Source organism: Pristiophorus japonicus, chromosome 20 (assembly GCF_044704955.1).
Source record: "Pristiophorus japonicus isolate sPriJap1 chromosome 20, sPriJap1.hap1, whole genome shotgun sequence".
Lineage (NCBI taxonomy): Eukaryota > Metazoa > Chordata > Chondrichthyes > Pristiophoridae > Pristiophorus > Pristiophorus japonicus.
In genome coordinates, this window is record NC_091996.1 from 14,858,002 (window position 1) to 14,877,166 (window position 19,165).

At 54.8% G+C, this 19,165-nt stretch overlaps 1 protein-coding gene across 3 annotated transcripts in view; it reads left to right on the plus strand.

The window, feature by feature from the left end:
• The window catches only part of LOC139233174 (adenylate kinase isoenzyme 1-like), a 220,494-nt gene that overhangs the window by 128,954 nt on the left and 72,375 nt on the right, over positions 1-19,165 (plus strand). Inside the window, exon 1 of one of the 3 annotated variants that reach the window (XM_070863781.1) lies at positions 8,164-8,316. The exons of the other annotated variants lie outside the window; for them this stretch is intronic. The gene's annotated coding sequence lies outside the window, so the exon portion shown is untranslated. Of the gene's footprint in view, positions 1-8,163; positions 8,317-19,165 lie in introns of those variants that run through there. 3 annotated transcript variants of the gene reach the window in all.

Here is a 19,165-nt window from a genome sequence, read left to right on the forward strand (position 1 = left end):
CCCCCCATACCGTACACCACCTCTACCCCCCACCGCCCATCCCTATCCTACACCACCTCTTCGCCCTTCCCCCAACCTACACCACCTCCCCCCCCATTCTACACCACCTCTCCACCCCCAATCCTACACCACCCTCCCCCCCCATCCTACACCACGCTACCCACTCCCACCCCCATCCTACACCACCTCTCCCCCCCCATCCTACACCACATCCCCCCCTCATCCTACGCCTCCCCCGCCCCCCCAATCCTACCACCTCCCCCCTCCATCCTACACCACCTCCCCCCCATCCTACACCACCTCCCACCCCCATCCTACATCACCTCCACCCCCCCCCAGTCCACACCACCTCCACCCCCCCCATCCTAGACCACCTCCCCCCCATCCTACACCACCTCTTCCCCCCTCCACACCACCTCCCCCCATCCTACCACCTCCCCCCCATCTACACCACCTCTCCCCCCCCCCATCCTACACCACCTCCCCCCCGTCATCCTACGCCTCCCCGCCCCCCCCATCCTACACCTCCCCCCTCCATCCTACACCACCTCTCCCCCCATCCTACACCACCTCCCCGCCCCCATCCTACACCACCTCCCACCCCCATCCTACACCACCTCTCTCACCCCCATCCTACACCTCCCCCCCCATCCAACACCTCCCCCCCCCCATCCTACACCACCTCTCCCCCCCCATCCTACACCCCCTCCCCCCCATCCTACACCACCTCTCCCCCTCCCCCATCCTACACCACCTTCCCCCCATCCTACATCACCGCCCCCCTCCATTCCGACACCACCTCCCCCCCATCCTACACCACCTCTCCCCCCTCCATCCTACACCACCTCTCCCCCCCATCCTACATCACCTCCCCCCGCCATCCTACACCACCTCCCCCCCATCCTACACAACCTCTCCCCCCCCGCATCCTACACCACCTCTCCCCCCCCATCCTACACCACCTCTCCCCCCATCCTACACCACCTCCCCCCCTCATCCTACACCACCTCTCCCCCCCCATCCTACACCACTTCCCCCCCATCCTACACCACCTTCCCCCTCCCCCATCCTACACTACCTCCCCCCCATCCTACATCACCACCCCCCCTCCCATCCTACACCACCTCCCCCCCCATCCTACACCACCTCTCCCCCCTCCATCCTACACCACCTCTCTCCCCCCCATCCTACACCACCTCTCTCCCCCCCATCCTACACCACCTCTCCCCCCCATCCTACACCACCTCTCCCCCCCCCATCCTACACCACCTCCCCCCGCCATCCTACACCACCTCCCCCCCCATCCTACATCACCGCCCCCCTCCCATCCTACACCACCTCCCCCCCATCCTACACTACCTCTCCCCCTCCATCCTACACCACCTCTCCCCCCCCGATCCTACACCACCTCTCCCCCCCCATCCTACACCACCTCCCCCCGCCATCCTACACCACCCTCCCCCCCCATCCTACACCACCTCCCCCCCTCATCCTACACCACCTCTCTCCCCCCCATCCTACACCACCTCTCTCCCCCCCCATCCTACACCCTCCCCCCATCCTACACCACCTCTCCCCCTCCCCCATCCTACACCACCTCCCCCCCCCATCCTACATCACCGCCCCCCTCCCCATCCTGCACCACCTCCCCCCCATCCTACACCATCTCTCCCCTCCCCCATCCTACACCACCCTCCCCCCCCCCCGATCCTACACCACCTCTCCCCCCATCCTACACCACCTCTCCCCCCATCCTACACCACCTCTCCCTCCCATTCTACAGCACCTCCCCCCCCATCCTACACCACCTCTCCCCCCCCATCCTACACCACCTCTCCCCCCCATCCTACACCACCTCTCCCCCCCATCCTACACCACCTCTCCCCCCCATCCTACACCACCTCCCCGCCCCATCCTACACCTGCCCCCCCCCCCCCATCCTACACCACCTCTCCCCCAGCCTTGTGTCCCAGTCTATATCCCCATCTCCCCCAACCTGCATCTTCCGCTCCCCAGCCCTGAGGTATAAATTGCTCTGAGTTGTGCTCTATCTTTGGGCGTAAAACAGGCGTAAAGCAGACGAATTTATCAGTGGGACCGCCTATGCCCAATCTTTTTTTATTATTTGTTCCTGGGATGTGGGCGTCGCTGGCAAGGCCCAGCATTTATTGCCCATCCCTAATTGCCCCTTGAGAAGGTGGTGGTGAGCCGCCTTCTTGAACCGCTGCAGTCCGTGTGGTGAAGGTGCTCCCACAGTGCTGTGAGGGAGGGAGTTCAGGATTTTGACCCAGCGACCATGAAGGACCGACGATATATTTCCAAGTCAGGATGGTGTGTAACTTGGAGGGGAACATGGAGGTGGTGGTGTTCCCATGCGCCTGCTGCCCTTGTCCTTCTAGGTGGTAGAGGTCGTGGGTTTGGGAGGTGCTGCAGAAGAAACCTTGACGAGTTGCTGCAGTGCATCTTGTAGATGGTACACACTGCAGCCAGGGGGCGCCGGTGGTGGAGGGAGTGAATGTTGAAGGTGGTGGATGGGGTGCCGATCAAACGGGCTGCTTTGTCCTGGATGGTGTCGAGCAGTGCAGGCCTTGGTCCTACTTTTAAATTTGTAGGGTCCCGGTATTTAGGTGTCCCAGGTGAAGTGTCCCCCCCGACCCCTCCTCCCCCCCCGACCCCTCCTCCCCCCCCCTCCCTCACTTCCACTGTCCTCTCGGGTATTATATGCTCCTGATGAGGCAATTAGCCCTAAATTCAATCTTGCGGAAGGGACAAGCTGCCTGTGGAGGCACGACAGGCTCAACTTGGAATGTTTACGTAAGGCTTGAGGCCTAATTTCGGGCCTCTCTGTTCAGGCACGTGGTGCCCCTGCAGGGCTGAGTCTGGGCCCTGAACACACTCTCAGATCTGGATAAGGATCACCGCCTCCCCCCACCCCCCCCCCCCCCACCGCTCCCAGCATCCCCACCTTGCCTACCCCCACCTTTGCCCGTGCAGAGATGGCTCAGTTAGTAAATGCACCGTCGAGTGTGTTGTTGAGTCGAAGAGACCAGGAAGGCCTAAGCATCAATCCCTGGCCTGTGTCGAGTTAGCTGGTGGCACCTGGGTTCTATGGTCGATCTCCTCATCCCTCGGCTATGGGCAGGAATGTGCCCCCAATAGTTACCCAGTGACCCCTGCCGGAAACGGTGCAGTGTGGACGTGGGGTGAGAACAGGAGTGGGTCTCGCTGTGGTGTTCAACGTGGTAGAATACCCTGCCAACACACCTTACATGCTGTTAATAAAAGCATAAGGGATCCTGGGCTTTATCGAGGCACAGAGTACAAGGAAGCAAGGAGGTTACGCTAAACCTTTATAAAACACTCATCATCATAGGCAGTCCCTCGGAATCGAGGAGGACTTGCTTCCACTCTAAATAAATGAGTTCTCAGGTGACTGAACAGTCCAATACGGGAATTACAGTCTCTGTCACAGGTGGGACAGACAGTCGTTGAAGGAATGGGGGAGTGGGGAGTCTGGTTTGCCGCACGCTCCTTCCGCTGCCTGCGCATGTTTTCTGCACGCTCTCAGCAACGAGACTCAAGGTGCACAGCACCCTCCCGGATGCTCTTCCTCCACTTAGGGCGGTCTTTGGCCAGGGATGTTGCACTTTATCAAGGAGGCTTTGAGGGTGTCCTTGAAACATTTCCTCTGCCCACCTGGGGCTTGCTTGTCGTGTAGGAGTCCCGAGTAGAGCACTTGCTTTGGGAGTCTCGTGTTGGGCATGCGAACAATGTGGCCCGCCCAACGGAGCTGGTCGAGTGTGGTCAGTGCTTCGATGCTGGGGATGTTGACCTGATCAAGAACACTAACGCTGGTGCATCTGTCCTCCCAGAGGATTTGCAGGATCTTGCGGAGGCATCGCTGGTGGTATTTCTCCAGCGATTTGAGGTGTATACTGTATATGGCTAGGCCTCAACTGGCGTATTGTGTTCAATTTTGGGCACCACACTTTAGGAAGGTTGTCGAGGCCTTGGAGAGGGTACAGTAGAGATTTACTAGAATGGTACAAAAATCTTACAGGGCTGGACAGGGTAGATGCAGGGAGGATGTTTCCTCTGGCCAAGGAGTCTAGAACAGTCTCAGAATAAGGGGTCAGCCATTTAGGACTGAGATGAGGAGAAATTTCTTCGCTCAGAGGGTGGTGAATCTCTGGACTTCTCCAGAGGCCTGTGGAGGTTCAGTCAATGAGTATATTCAAGACGGAAATCGCTAGATTTTTGGATAATAAGGGAATCAAGGGATATGGGGATAGTGCAGGAAAGTGGAGTTGAGGTAGAAGATCAGCCATGATCTCACTGAATGGCGGAGCAGGCTCGAGGGGCCGAATGGCCTACTCCTGCTCCTAATTCTTATGTTCTTATGTACCAGGGATGAGTGACTGGGCCTGTTCTCCTTAGAGCAGAGAGGAGATTTGATAGAGATGTTCAAAATCATGAATGGTTTTGATAAGGGTAGATAAGGAATTACTGCTTCCAAGGCAGTAGGGTCGGTAACCAGAGGACACAGATTTGAGATGATTGGCAAAAGAACCAGAGGCAACATGAGGAAATATTTTTGTAACACGGCGACTTCTTGTGATCTGGAATGTGCTGCCTGAAAGGAAAGCAGATTTAATAGTAACTTTCAAAGGGAATTGGATAAATACTTGATGGGAAAATATTTGCAGGGGGAGTGGGATTAATTGGATTGCTCTTTTTAAAAAGTTGACACAAGCAGAATGGGCCTCCTGTGCTGTACCATTCTGTGATTCTATGATATAATAATAATAATTATTTATATAGCTCCTTTAACGTAGTAAAATGTCCCAAGGCGCTTCACAGCAGTGTTACAGACAAACAGATAAATTTGACATCGAGCCACAGAAGAAATTAAGGCAGATGATCAAAAGCTTGTTTAAAGAGGTAGGTTTTAAGGAGCGTCTTAAAGGTGGAAAGAGAGGCAGAGAGGTTTAGGCAGGGAGTTCCAGAGCTTGGGGCCCAGGCAGCTGAAGGCACGTCCACCGATGGTTGAGCAGTTATAATGAGGGATGTTCAAGAGGCCAGAATTTGAGGAGAGCAGACATCTCGGGGGGGTTGTGAGGCTGAAAAAGATTACAGAGATAGGGAGGGGCAAGGCCATGGAGTGATTTGTAAACTAGGATGAGAATTTTGAAATCGAGGCGCTGTTTAACTGGGAGCCAATGCAGGTCAGAAAGCACAGGGGTGATGGGTGATGATGACTTGGTGCAGGTTAGTACACGGGCTGCTGAGTTTTGGATGACTTCAAGTTTATGTAGTGTGGAATGCGGGAGGCTGGCCAGGAGTGCGCTGGAATAATCCAGTCTGGAGGTAACAAAGGCATGGATGAGGGTTTCAGCAGCAGATGAGCCGAGGCAGTGGCGGAGACAAGCGATGTTACGGAGGTGGAAAAAGACGGTTTTAGTTGCACCGCGGATATGTGGCTGGAAACTCATTTCAGGGTCAAATATGACACCTAGGTTGCAAATAGTCTTGTTCACCCTCAGATTGACGCTAGGGAGAGGGATGGAGTCAGTGGTTAGGGAACGCAGTTTGTGGCGGGGACCAAAGATAATGGCTCCAGTTTTCCCAATATTTAATTGGAGAAAATTTCTGCGCATCCAGTACTGGATGTTTGACAAGCCGTCTGACAATTTAGATACCAAGCAGGGGTCGACAGAAGTGGTGTGGAGGTAGAGCTGGGTGCCGTCTGTGTACATGTGGAAACTGACTCCCTGTTTTCAGATGATATCGCCAAGGGGCAGCATATAGATGAGAAATAGGGGATCAAGGACATATCCTTGGGGGACACCAGAGGTAATGATGCAAGAGCAGGAAGAGAAGCCATTGCTGGAGATTTTCTGTCTATGATTAGATAGATAAGAATGGAACCAGGTGAGCGCAGTCCCACCTAGCTGAACTCCGGTGGAGAGGCATTGGAGGAGGATGGAGTGCCAACCGTGTCAAAGGCAGCAGACAGCTCTAGAAAGACGAGGAGGGAGAGTTTACCTTTGTCACAGTCACAAAGGATGTCATTTGTGACTTTGATGAGAGCCGTTTTGGTACTGTGGCAGGGGTGAAAGCCAGGTTGAAGGGATTCAAACATTGAATTCATGGACAGATGGTCACGGATTTAGGAGGCAACAACACGTTCAAGTACTTTGGACAGGAAAGGGAGGTTGGAGATGGGGCGATAGCTAGCAAGCAAGGTGGAGTCAAGGGTTGGTTTTTTGAGGAGAGGATGTGATGACAGCATATTTGAAGGAGAGGGGCACAGTACCTGAGGAGAGAGAACCGTTAACAATGTCGGCCAACATGGGAGCCAGAAAAGGGAGTTATGTGGTCAGCAGTTTAGTGGGAATAGGGTCAAGGGAGCAGGAAGTGGGTCTTATGGATAAGATGAGTTTGGAGAGATTAAGAGGAGAGATCAAAGAGAAATTAGAAAAAGGTAAGAGTTTAGGGCTAGGGCAGGCGGGAGCATCAGGTGAAGTTTGGCCCTGCGGGCTAAGTGAAGGAAGGGAACTTGCAGAGGCAGCTGCTCGGATGGTCTCAATCTTTGGGACAAAGAAGTCCATGAGCTCCTCACACTTGTTGTTGGTGGTGGTGAGTGTGGTGGAGACAGGGGAGAGGATTTTAAGCAGATGGTTAGCAGTAGAGAATAGTAGTCGGGTGTTATTTTTGCAATCCAGAACAATCGATTGGATGAGGCACTGGAGCTCCGATAGTGCCTGCGGAACCATAATCCCACCATTAGTCAGCCCCTTCGGGAGATAGTTGGATAGAGTTAATTACTTACACCCACGCGCTCACTTACACACACACACACACTCGCACTCGCACGCACACTTACACACACACTCACACTCGCACGCACACGCGCGAACACACACACACACAAATACTGTTGCCATCATTCTGGGTTTTTGCTCACAGATACATACAGTTAGCATCAAGTTACAGTGCCTCACCATTAACCCCTTCACTGCCCCATGCACATGGAGTGAGACTGGGCACGATGGTGCCTACTGTGGCTAGATAGCCTAACACCTACCGCCGAGGATCACGCATGCGGGCAAGATACTAGAGCGGGACCAGCCCCCGTGGAACAGTATTCCCAGCTCAAGTCAATATCTCCACGAGGGGGAGGGGAGGAGATTGGAGTCGCCTTTTACTTTTTAACGGAGGCATTCGAACCGACGTACAACAGTGACCACACTTCAACAAGTACTTCATTGGCTGTAAAGGGTTTTTGGGACGTCCGGTGGTTGCGAAAGGCGCTACATAAATGCAAATCTTTCTTTTTTTTTTAGATGTGAGCAGGTATTCCAAATGTTGGGTGTACGTAAACTTACCGTCTGCTATTATTTCTGGGGCAGTAACTCCCGCCCCGCCCGCCTGCCGTGCCTGTACAGGCCCGCGACACACCTTCCTCGGCAGCTGGGAATGAAAGTCAGCCGAGCGTTCATGCAGCTGTGCTTTGTGGGGCCATTTGTTGCTGGTGTCTAACCTGGAGCGGAACCACCACACCAGCACAGTACACAACCACTTCTGTCGAAAGGAGTGCTGTAATGTTAAGGCTGCACGCATTGGAAGAAAGTCTTACATTTATAGAGCGCCTTTCATGACCACCGGACGTCCCAAAGTGCTTCACAGCCAATGAAGCACTTTTTAAAAAAAAGTTTGAGGGATAAATATTGGCTAGGACACCGGCGATAACTCCCCTGTTCTTCTTTGAAATAGTGCCGTGGGATCTTTTACCTCCGCCTGAGAGAGCAGACTGGGTCTCGGTTCAACGTTGCACACTCTGACAGTGCAGCACCTCCAGCAGTGCAGCGCTCCCTCAGCACTGCACTGAAGTGTCAGCGTGGATTTTTTGTGCTCAAGTCCCTGGAGTGGGATTTAAACCCACAACCTTCTGACTCAGAGGCGAGAGAGTGCTACCCACTGAGCCACAGCTGATACTGGTGGGTGAGCGGGGGGAGGGGGGTGGGGGCGGGAGCAGAGCTTGCTGCAATCCTTGTCCGACTCCCTTAGTTCCCCTCGCCGTCTTGGTGCTGCACAATTTGAGAACTGGAGCCAGAGCTGGGTGCATCATGTGTGCTGGCAGGCACAGCGTGAGACGGGATTGCAATCAAGACTCTCCCGACATGCCCTTCCCCACCACAGACAGATATATATAGACTGCGGTGATGTGCAAGCCTGCCAGTTACATCTGAGGTGCTGCAAGCTTGCTGACTGACCCAGAGCAGAAGAAGCATTTGCATCGAAAGGCTTTCACGGGTAAATATTAACCTCATTTTCTTTTTTCTGCGGAATGCAAAGGGTGTGGGAGGCGGGGGGGCTAGACAATCTTGCCTGTCCATTGAATGGTGGGCGTATCAAAAGCAAGCCAGCCTGCGTGATGTAGACTGTCGTCTTTCAGCCCCCTTCATCTGTCACGTTGCACCAGCTACAATGGACACAGCCGGCTCTGCCCTGCAATGTAAGCGGCGCTCGCAGAGCAAGCCCACAATTTCTCATCTGCTACTGCCCACAGCTTTTGGCGAGGGATCTTTTTAGTGCACCCGACACCCTCACCGCGATTCATTAAAGTGCGATCTGATCTCGCTCTCAATGCCGGGAGTGCCCTGTGTCGGATTGCGTGCTGTGTGGTGTCGCTGTCAATTCCCCCAAGGCGGGAGCAGGATTCTTGGTTAGATGCAGAGAGAAGTCGTCCCGTGTTTGCCGTGACCACTGTGTGCAGCAGCTGGGTTCAGTCGGGTACGAGAGCTGAACAGTAACCCCTGCGAGTGTCACCGTCAGGCCCCAAGCTTTCAAATAAGCAGTAAAGAGGCAAATATGTTTCTTCCGTGCAGTGTACGTGTCCGCCCATTGTGCTTGGTGGGGTGGGGTGGGGTGTTTAAGGAAGGAGAAGGAGGTCATTTGGCCTGTTTGGTTTGCTTGTTCATTGTAGCAAACCCTGCCCCCTTCCCTTCACAGCCTAAGGGCGTTTCTGAAATGAATTCCATGTCCTGATCCGAACCAGCCTGCTCAGTAACACGACACGTTAACTCTATCCCTGCCGATGGGGATTCAACTCCTTCACACTGTTCAGCTCAGTAACTCATCTGACAAAGGGACACCTCTCCCTCACACACCGCTAAACCCCCAAACACACTCTCCCCAACACACACCCTTCCCCCCACACACACTCTCCCCAACACCCCCCCCTCCAACACACACTCCCCAACACACACACACCTCCCTCATACACACATACCCCTCCCTCACACACACACACTCTCCCCATCACACACACCCCTCCCTCACACACACACACTCTCCCCATAACACACACCCCTCCCTCACACACACACCTTCCCCCCCACACACACTCTCCCCAACACCCCCCCCCAACACACACTCCCCAACACACACACCTCCCTCATACACACACCCCCTCCCTCCCTCACACACACTCTCCCCAACACACACCCTTCCCCCCCACACACACTCACCAACACACACACACCTCCCTCATACACACACACCCCTCCCTCACACACACACACTCTCCCCATCACACACACCCCTCCCTCACACACACACACCCTTCCCCCCCACACACACTCTCCCCAACACATCCCCCCCCCACACACACTCTCACCAACACACCCCCCCCACACACACACTCCCCAACACACCCCCCCCCACACACACTCCCCAACACACACACACCTCCCTCATACACACACACCCCTCCCTCACACACACTCCCCAACACACACACACCTCCCTCAAACACACACACCCCCCCCACACACACTCCCCAACACACACACACCTCCCTCATACACACACACCCCTCCCTCACACACACACACACTCTCCCCATCACACACACCCCTCCCTCACACACACACACACCCTTCCCCCCACACACACTCTCCCCAACACATCCCCCACCACACACACTCTCCCCAACACGCCCCCCCACACACACTCTCCCCAACACACACACCTCTCCCTCACACACACACCCCTCCCCAACACACACACACCCCTCCCTCACACACACACATCCCTCACACACACTCTCCCCATCACACACACCCCTCCCTCTCACACACACACCCTTCCCCCCCACACACACTCTCCCCAACACACACACCCCTCCCTCACACACACACAGCCCTCCCTCCCTCACACACACTCTCCCCATCACACACGCCCCTCCCTCTCACACACACACACTTCCCCCCCACACACACTCTCCCCAACACCCCCTCCCCCACACACACACTCTCCTCAACACACACACCTCTCCCTCACACACACACACCCCTCCCCAACAAACACACACCTCTCCCTCACACACACACACCTCTCCCTCACACACCCCTCCCTCACACACACACACCCCTCCCCCCCACACACCACACCCCTCCCTCACACACACACACCCCTCCCCAACACACACACCCCTCCCCCACACGTGCACACCCTTCCCCCACCCCCCACACTCTCCCCAACACACACACCCCTCCCTCACGCACACACACCCTTCCCTCACACACACACACCCCTCCCTCACACACACACACACCCTTCCCCTCCACACACACTCTCCCCAACACACACCCCTCCCTCACACACACACACCCCTCCCCCACACGCACACACCCCTCCCCCCCCAGACACACACCCCTCCCCCCAGACACACACACCCCTCCCCCCCAGACACACACCCCTCCCCCAAGACACACACACCCCTCCCCACCCAGACACACACCCCTCCCCCCAGACACACACCCCTCCCCCACCCCACACACTCACCCCTCCCGCTCCCCACACTCACCCCTCCCACCCCCCCACACCCCCCCCACACACACTCACCCCTCTCCCACACGCACACACACCTCCCCCCCCCACACATCCCCCCCCCACACACACTCTTACCTCCCGCCCCCCACACTCACCCCTCCCCCCCCACACACTCACCCCTCTCCCCCACACACACACCCCTCCCCCCCAGACACACACCCCTCCCCCCCCCGGACACACACCCTTCCCCCCAACACACACATCCCTCCCCCACCCTACACACTCACCCCTCCCGCCCCCCACACTCACCCCTCCCACCCCCACACACACCCCCCCCCTACACACACTCACCCCTCTCCCACACGCACACACACCTCCCCCCCCCACACATCCACCCCCACACACACTCATCCCTCCCGCCCCTCACACTCACCCCTCCCCCCCCACACACACGCCCCTCTCCCCTACTCTCTGACTCTGCCCCACACATACCCCTCCCCACTGCACTTCAAAATTAATTGAATGGAGGGTCTAGAACAAGGGGGTGGAGTCTCAGGGGTGCAGGGGTCACAGTCTCAGAATAAGGGGTTGGCCATTTAGGACTGAGATGAGGAAAAATGTCTTCACTCAGAGGGTTGTGAATCTTTGGAATTCCCTTCCCCAATGGGCTGTGGATGCTGAGTTGTTGAGCATATTCTTGGCGGAGACTGATAAGAGTTTTGGATACTGAGGGAATCAAGGGATAGTGTGGGAAAGTGGAGTTGGAGGTCTAAGATCAGCCATGATTTTATTGAATGGCGGAGCAGGTTCGAAGGGCTGTGTGGTCTATAACTGCTCCTACTCCTTATATTCTTTTGTTAAGGAAGTGCTATGAGATGTTTCTGAGAAACGTAAGAAGGTGCTCCTTTTTTCTGACACTCTATGGAACGAGGCAAGACAGCAGCCATCGTTCATTCTGCCCCACACTTAACCTGTATCATGGAAGGCAGCTAAATGTGATCCCCATTGGAAAGTGTGCTCACCAGATGTTGTGAGTGTAGCTCAGCTGTGATGCCCCCTGCGGTCAAATAACCTGCCAGCACTCACAGCCTCAGCTCATAAATGGCCACTTAGGCTGGAGATTGGCTAACACTTGTGGGCTGTAGCCCAGTGAGAGTCGTCACCTGCAGGAGGGGAAGAGAGAAGGATGAGGCTGTTGCCAATTATTTCACACGTGAAACTGTTAATGAAAGAAAGCCTTAAAAGGAAAAAAAGGAAAGGTTTGGATTTATAGAGCGCCTTTCACAACCAGCGGGCTGTCCCAAAGCGCTTTACAGCCAATGAAATACTTTGTGGAGTGCAGTCACTGTTGTAATGTATGAACTGCGGCAGCCAATTTGCGCACAGCAAGCTCCCACAAACAGCAATGTGATAATGATCAGATAAACTGGTTTAATGGCGTTGATTGAGGGATAAATATTGGCCCCAGGACACCGGGGTTAACTCCCCTGTGCTTCTTCAAAATAGTGGCCGCGGGATCTTTTACGTCCACCTGAGAGAGCAGTCGGGGCCTCGGTTTAACATCCCATCCTAAACATGGCACCTCCGACAGTGCAGCGCTCCCTTAGCACTGCACTGGAGTGTCAGCCTGGATTTCTGTGCTCGAGTCTCTTGGAGCGGGACTTGAACCCACAACCTTCTGACTCAGAGGCAAGTGTCTTCTCCTTCTCCTTCTTCTTCTTAGGCGGTCCCTCGTATTGAGGATGACCCACTCCCACATCAAACAGGGATGAGTTCACAGGTGTTTCAATGAAGGACCTAATATTCTAGGTCCCGAACTACATGTTGAGGGGTGGAAGATGCCTGGGCGTGGATTTTTTTAACGTGTGGTGGCCGTTGTACACCAGCCACCACACGGGCTTGACAGAGCTAAGTCTTGGTCCAGTGGCAAGGGTTAACCAGGACGACTGGAGACCAGCTCTGCTGCACGGACCTAGTGCACACATATCGCAGTGTGGGCTGGGCCCGTGCTGCCCCTGGGCCCTCGCTCCTTCTGGGCCCCGAACTCACACCTCTCCTAGGCCCCGATCACGTCGCTCTGCAATCTCTCGTCGCTCCTTCGCCCTGACCTCGCCGCCCCTGCTGTACCTGCCCGCGCTCCAATCACCGACCTGGATTATGGCGACGTCCAATCCCAGTCACCCTCCTCCAAGGCGTCGCCCTCCTGCACCAGCTCGCGAAGTGGTAGGCCGCCACGCTGGCTCCAGGGCCCGCACCTCTGCTCCTTTTACGGCCCAGACCTGCCGCTGGTGTTCTCACGCAGGGCGGGACTATAAAAGCAGCGGAGGTGCAGGTCCCAGAACCAGCGTGGCGGCCCCGACCTGTGTGAGAAAAAGGCAAGTTTGGAAACCCACTGAGCATAGACTACTTCCACCAGACTTAATTTAGTCACATGGTCATGTCTTGGAATGTTTAAACTGCAAAGCAGAAGTTAGAAATCCGCCAGCATTCAATCTTCCTGAGGAAATACGAGAAAGGGCCCAGTTAGATTTAATCAGAGGCTGGGAGGAACAAAGCAGTTTTATCTTGTTGCTCACAGCGTGTTTTATTGCTAAAAACATGATCTTTGCTGAGAGAAGGCCTCTTTACTTTTATTTTCTGTTATTGCTGCCTCTTCGCCACAATTTGATCTTGAGGCTGCACGCAGCTGCTTGGACATGGGCCCTGGCTGCACTCCAAATGCTTACTCTACACGCGTCAACCTAGGCACTGGGCGTTGACGAGCTTTTCAACTTACGTGACTCCAATTCTGTCCTCTTAGGCATCCCCAATTTCCAACCCGCCATCATTGCCGGCCGTGCCTTTAGCTGCCTGGGCCCCAAGCTCTGGAATTCCCTCCCTAAACCCAGGACCGGATTAAGGGCCTGATGGGCCTGCCGCAAACGGACCCAATGGGCCGATAGTTCTGTTTGTTCATGTTCATTACATTACGTGTATGATTCTGATTCTGTATGAAAACATAGGCTGGTATATTCAACAATGAAAGCATATATTCTGTATCAAGAAGGTATATATTTTGGTTCTGGTAACATTGCAATACTAGATTCCTATACATAGTTCCTCTCTTATTGTCGATTCTATTCAGTCTGTTTGAGAGGCTTGATATTTGTTTTCCTACATTTATTTGGTAAGCCTATGTTCTTGGGTGGGCTTGGGGCTGCAGCCCCGTGGTTAATCCGCCCCGTGGTTAATCCGCGCCCCGTGGTTAATCCGCCCCGTGGTTAATCTGCCCCGTGGTTAACCCGCCCCGTGGTTAATCTGCCTTGTGGTTAATCCGCCCCGTGGTTAATCCGCCCCGTGGTTAACCCGCCTCGTGGTTAATCCGCGCCTCATGGTTAATCCGCCCCGTGGTTAATCCGCCCCGTGGTTCCGTGGTTAACCCGCCTCGTGGTTAATCCGCCTCGTGGTTAACCCGCCCCGTGGTTAATCCGCCTCGTGGTTAATCCGCGCCCCGTGGTTAATCCGCCCCGTGGTTAACCCGCCCCGTGGTTAACCCGCCCTGTGGTTAATCCGCCTCGTGGTTAATCCGCCCCGTGGTTAATCCGCCTCGTGGTTAATCCACCCTGTGGTTAACCCGCGCCCCGTGGTTAATCCGCCCTGTGGTTAATCCGCGCCCCGTGGTTAATCCGCGCCCCGTGGTTAATCTGCCCCGTGGTTAATCTGCCTCGTGGTTAATCTGCCCCGTGGTTAACCCGCCCCGTGGTTAATCCGCCTCGTGGGTAATCCGCCATGTGGTTCATCCGCGCTCCGTGGTTAATCCGCCCCGTGGTTAATCCGCCCCGTGGTTAATCCGCCCCGTGGTTAATCTGCCTCGTGGTTAATCTGCCCCGTGGTTAACCCGCACCGTGGTTAATCCGCCTCGTGGGTAATCCGCCATGTGGTTCATCCGCGCCCCGTGGTTAACCCGCCCCGTGGTTAACCCGCCCCGTGGTTAATCCGCCCCGTGGTTAACCCGCCTCGTGGTTAATCTGCCCCGTAGTTAATCCGCTCCGTGGTTAATCCGCGCACCATGGTTAATCCGCCCCGTGGTTAACCCGCCTTGTGCTTAATCCGCGCCCCGTGATTAATCCGCTCCGTGGCTAATCCGCGCACCGTGGTTAATCCGCCCCATGGTTAACCCGCCCTGTGGTTAATCCGCGCTCCGTGGTTAACCCGCGACCCATGGTTAATCCGCCCCGTGGTTAACCCGCCCTGTGGTTAATCCGCGCCCCGTGGTTAATCCGCTCCGTGGTTAACCCACGCCCCGTGGTTAACCCGCCCTGTTGTTAACCCGCCCTGTGGTTAATCCACCCCGTGGTTAATCCGCGCCCCATGGTTAATCCGCCCTGTGGTTAACCCGCCCTGTGGTTAATCCACCCCGTGGTTAACCCGCCCCGTGGTTAACCCGCCCCATGGTTACTCCGCGCCCCGTGGTTACTCCGCGCCCCGTGGTTAATCCGCCCCGTGGTTAATCTGCCCCTGCCTAAACCTCTCCACCTCTCTCCCTTGCTCTCCTCCTTCTTTAAGACGCATCTTAAATCTGACCTCTACCTTTACAGGTATTTATTTTGGTCACCTGTCCTACTATGACTTTATGTGGCTCAGTATTAAATTTTGTTTGATAACACTTCTGTGAAGCGCCTTGGGACGTTTTGCCACGTTAAAGGCGCTAAATAAATGCAAGTTGTTGTTTCTGTTGTTGTTGTAGAGGTCATCACAGCTGAACCCCATGTCCTGACACAGAGGCAAGGCTGCTACCCACTGAGCATAGACTGCTTACACAAGCCTTAATTCAGCCACATGGTCATGTCTTGGAATGTTTAAACTGCAAAGCACAAGTGAGAAATCAGCCAGCATTCAATCTTCTTGAAGAAATATGAGAAAGGGCCGAGTTAGATAATTCTAAGCATACATGTCAGGAGTCACGGGAAAAAGTTCTGGGGTTGGAACCCTGGCTAGTTTTCCCATTCCAGTGTCAGCCGTGGCTCAGTGGGCAGTGCTCTTGCCTCGAAGTCAGAAGGTTGTGGGTTCAAGTCCCACTCCAGGGACTTGAGCACAAAAATCCAGGCTGGCACTGCAGTGCTGAGGGAGTGCTGCACTGTTGGAGGTGCTGTCTTTCAGATGAGACGTTAAACCGAGGGCCCAGCTTTCCTCTCAGGTGGATATAAAAGATCCCATGCCACTATTTGAAGAAGAGCAGGGAGTTCTCCCTGGTGTCCTGGCCAATATTTATCCCTCAACCAACACGTAAAGCAGATGATCTGGCTATTATCTGATCGCTGTGCGTGGGAGCTTTGTACAAATTGGTGCCGTGTTTCTGACATTACAACAGTGACTACATTTCAAAAGTAATTTATTGGCTGTAAAGTGCTTTGGAACATCATGAGGGCATGAAAGGTGCTCTATTAATCCATCTCTTTCCTTTCTTTATTTTTCTCTCCCTGCCTGATGTATCAGATTGTCTCCAATTCCACCTCAAGGTCCGAGATCTTGAACTCAATTCATTTCACTTGGACGACACTTGTGCTTCTCGAAGTTAATGCCGGCTACTTGACATTCTGACAGTGTGCAGGAACCACGTGTCAGAAGATCAAACGGGTCGGGGGTGAAATTGCCCCTTTTAGCGAGGCCCGTTAACGAGGCAGAGGAGACTTGTCATCCGGGGAGGGCGGAAGTGGCCCAGGGGTTTGTCGCGATTAGCACCCCGGGCTTCCACGCAACCGACGCCATCGCCATGCGCGGCAATCCCTCACCGCCCCCGCGGGGGAAATTGCAAATTGCAAGGCTGGCACGAGCCGATGTCGACGCCGGCTTCGCGGGTTGCGACGCTTGCCGACACCTGCTCTCGGGGCGCTACTGAAAGGGGTGGGCGCCATCGTCCCGGGCAGCCACCTTTGCTGGTTTGCCGACTCTCGGGTCGGCTCCGGAATGGCGGCCCCAGCGCGGCCTTCGCGCGACCCCGAACTCCCTTTTGGGTGCCGCGCTGCAGCCCCGTTCCCGCGCTGCCCTGGTGGCTCAGTGGAGGCCATCGGAGGCCTTGCAGAGAGCACAGCAGCAGAACCTCCCCTTTAAGGCCGTTGAAGCACGTCAGCGCTGTGTGGATCATCCATTCAGCGCGTGACTCCCCGCCACAGTACCCGCCCCGGGAACCGCCCCCAAAGCAAGTGGAGCCCGCGAGGTTGCGTCCCAGTTCCTTTGTGGGGCGGTGTGTCCAATTCAGCGAGGGAATGTCCCAGCCCCAGCTGATTATCGCCCCCCCCAATCGGGGCGCTGGGCAATATCGCCCCCATAGGGTCAGGTCATACTTTCGGCACTGTTGGACCAAATTCTTTCTTTCCTCAGTCCTGAGTGAATGGCCAATTGCCAACCTTATTGTTGGCCTGCCTGAGCCCAGCACCGATAGGATCAGCCCTGGCACCGATTGGTCTGTCTGGATCTGTTCCGTTCCCCTGGGCCTCTGGCAGGAGCTTATCAATGCTGATTTCCATGGCATGTCGTGCACAGTTCCGATGGATATTAATTCATGATACCAGCTGTTGCCAGACCAAACCTCACAGGAACAAGGGCACAACATGCACTTGCTAAAAGATGACCGATACACCATATAGTCACCTCCCCTGTGCTCGCTGACCAACACTGGCTTCCGGTTAAGCAACGCCTCGATTTCAAAATTTTCATCCTTGTTTTCAAATCCCTCCATGGCCTCGCCCCTCTTTGAACTCTCTAAGCCACCCAGTCAGTTGTCCACACCATCTCCGCACGTCATACCACCCGCCTAATTTCCTCCCATCTCCTAATACTAATCAGAAAAGTTATTTTCTGAATTGAATGACGCTGTCTTGCTTGAGGCCATCCAAAACTCGGCTGCCCGTGTCCGAACTCGCACCAAGTCCCGCTCACCTATCACCCCTGTGCTCGCTGACCGACATTGGCTTCCGGTTAAGCAATGCCTCAATTTCAAAATTCTCATCCTTGTTTTCAAATCCCTCCATGGTCTCGCCCCTCCCTATGTCTGTAATCTCCTTCAGCACCCACCCCCCCCAACCCCCGAGATGTCTGCACTCCTCTAATTCTGCCCTCCTGAGCATCCCTGATTATAACTGCTCAACCATCGGTGGCCGTGCCTTCTGTTGCCTAGGCCCAAGCTCTGGAACTCCCTCCCTAAATCTCTCCGCCTCTCCACTTCTCTTTCCTCCTTCAAGACGTTCCTTAAAACCTACCTCTTTGACCAAACTTTTGGTCACCTGCTCTAATTTCCACTTATGTGGCTCAGTGTCAAGCTTTTATCGCATAACACTCCTGTGAAGCGCCTCGGGACATTTCACTACGTTAAAGGCGCTAAAAAAAATGCAAGCTGCTCTCGCTTCAGTTGTGGCTGAGATGATTGTTGCACACCACAAGCCTTTCTCAGCAAACTTTCACAGTTCCATCCCTTTCTTCACAGGAAATGGCTGTGGCACTTTAGATAAAGAAAGAAATATTTGCCTTTGATGAGCAACTTCACCACATTTTCTTAGAAACATAGAAACATAGAAAATAGGTGGAGGAGTAGGCCATTCGGCCCTTCGAGCCTGCACCACCACCACCTGTCAAAAGCCCAGCGGGAGATCGAGAGCCAGCGGCAGTTGGTGAGAGGGGAGCGACCTGTCAAAAGCCCAGCGGGAGATCGAGAGCCAGCGGCAGTTGGTGAGAGGGGAGCGACCTGTCAAAAGCCCAGCGGGAGATCGAGAGCCAGCGGCAGTTGGTGAGAGGGGAGCGACCTGTCAAAAGCCCAGCGGGAGATCGAGAGCCAGCGGCAGTTGGTGAGAGGGGAGCGACCTGTCAAAAGCCCAGCGGGAGATCGAGAGCCAGCGGCAGTTGGTGAGAGGGGAGCGACCTGTCAAAAGCCCAGCGGGAGATCGAGAGCCAGCGGCAGTTGGTGAGAGGGGAGCGACCTGTCAAAAGCCCAGCGGGAGATCGAGAGCCAGCGGCAGTTGGTGAGAGGGGAGCGACCTGTCAAAAGCCCAGCGGGAGATCGAGAGCCAGCGGCAGTTGGTGAGAGGGGAGCGACCTGTCAAAAGCATACCGGTGCAGCTACAGCGGGAGAGAAAGCAAAATAGAAGTAGAAAGTAATCAAAAAGTGACGTCACAGCCAATGGGGTAAGTGATTGGCTGGTGTTGGGTGAGTAGCTTTTCTTTTATTTTTTATATCAGTAAGTGAACTATAACATTGTTATTACCAATTTAAGGGTATCTAAGGTTAAGACATGGCAGGAGAGCTCAGTCATGTGATATGCTCCTCCTGTACCATGTGGGAACTCGGGGACAC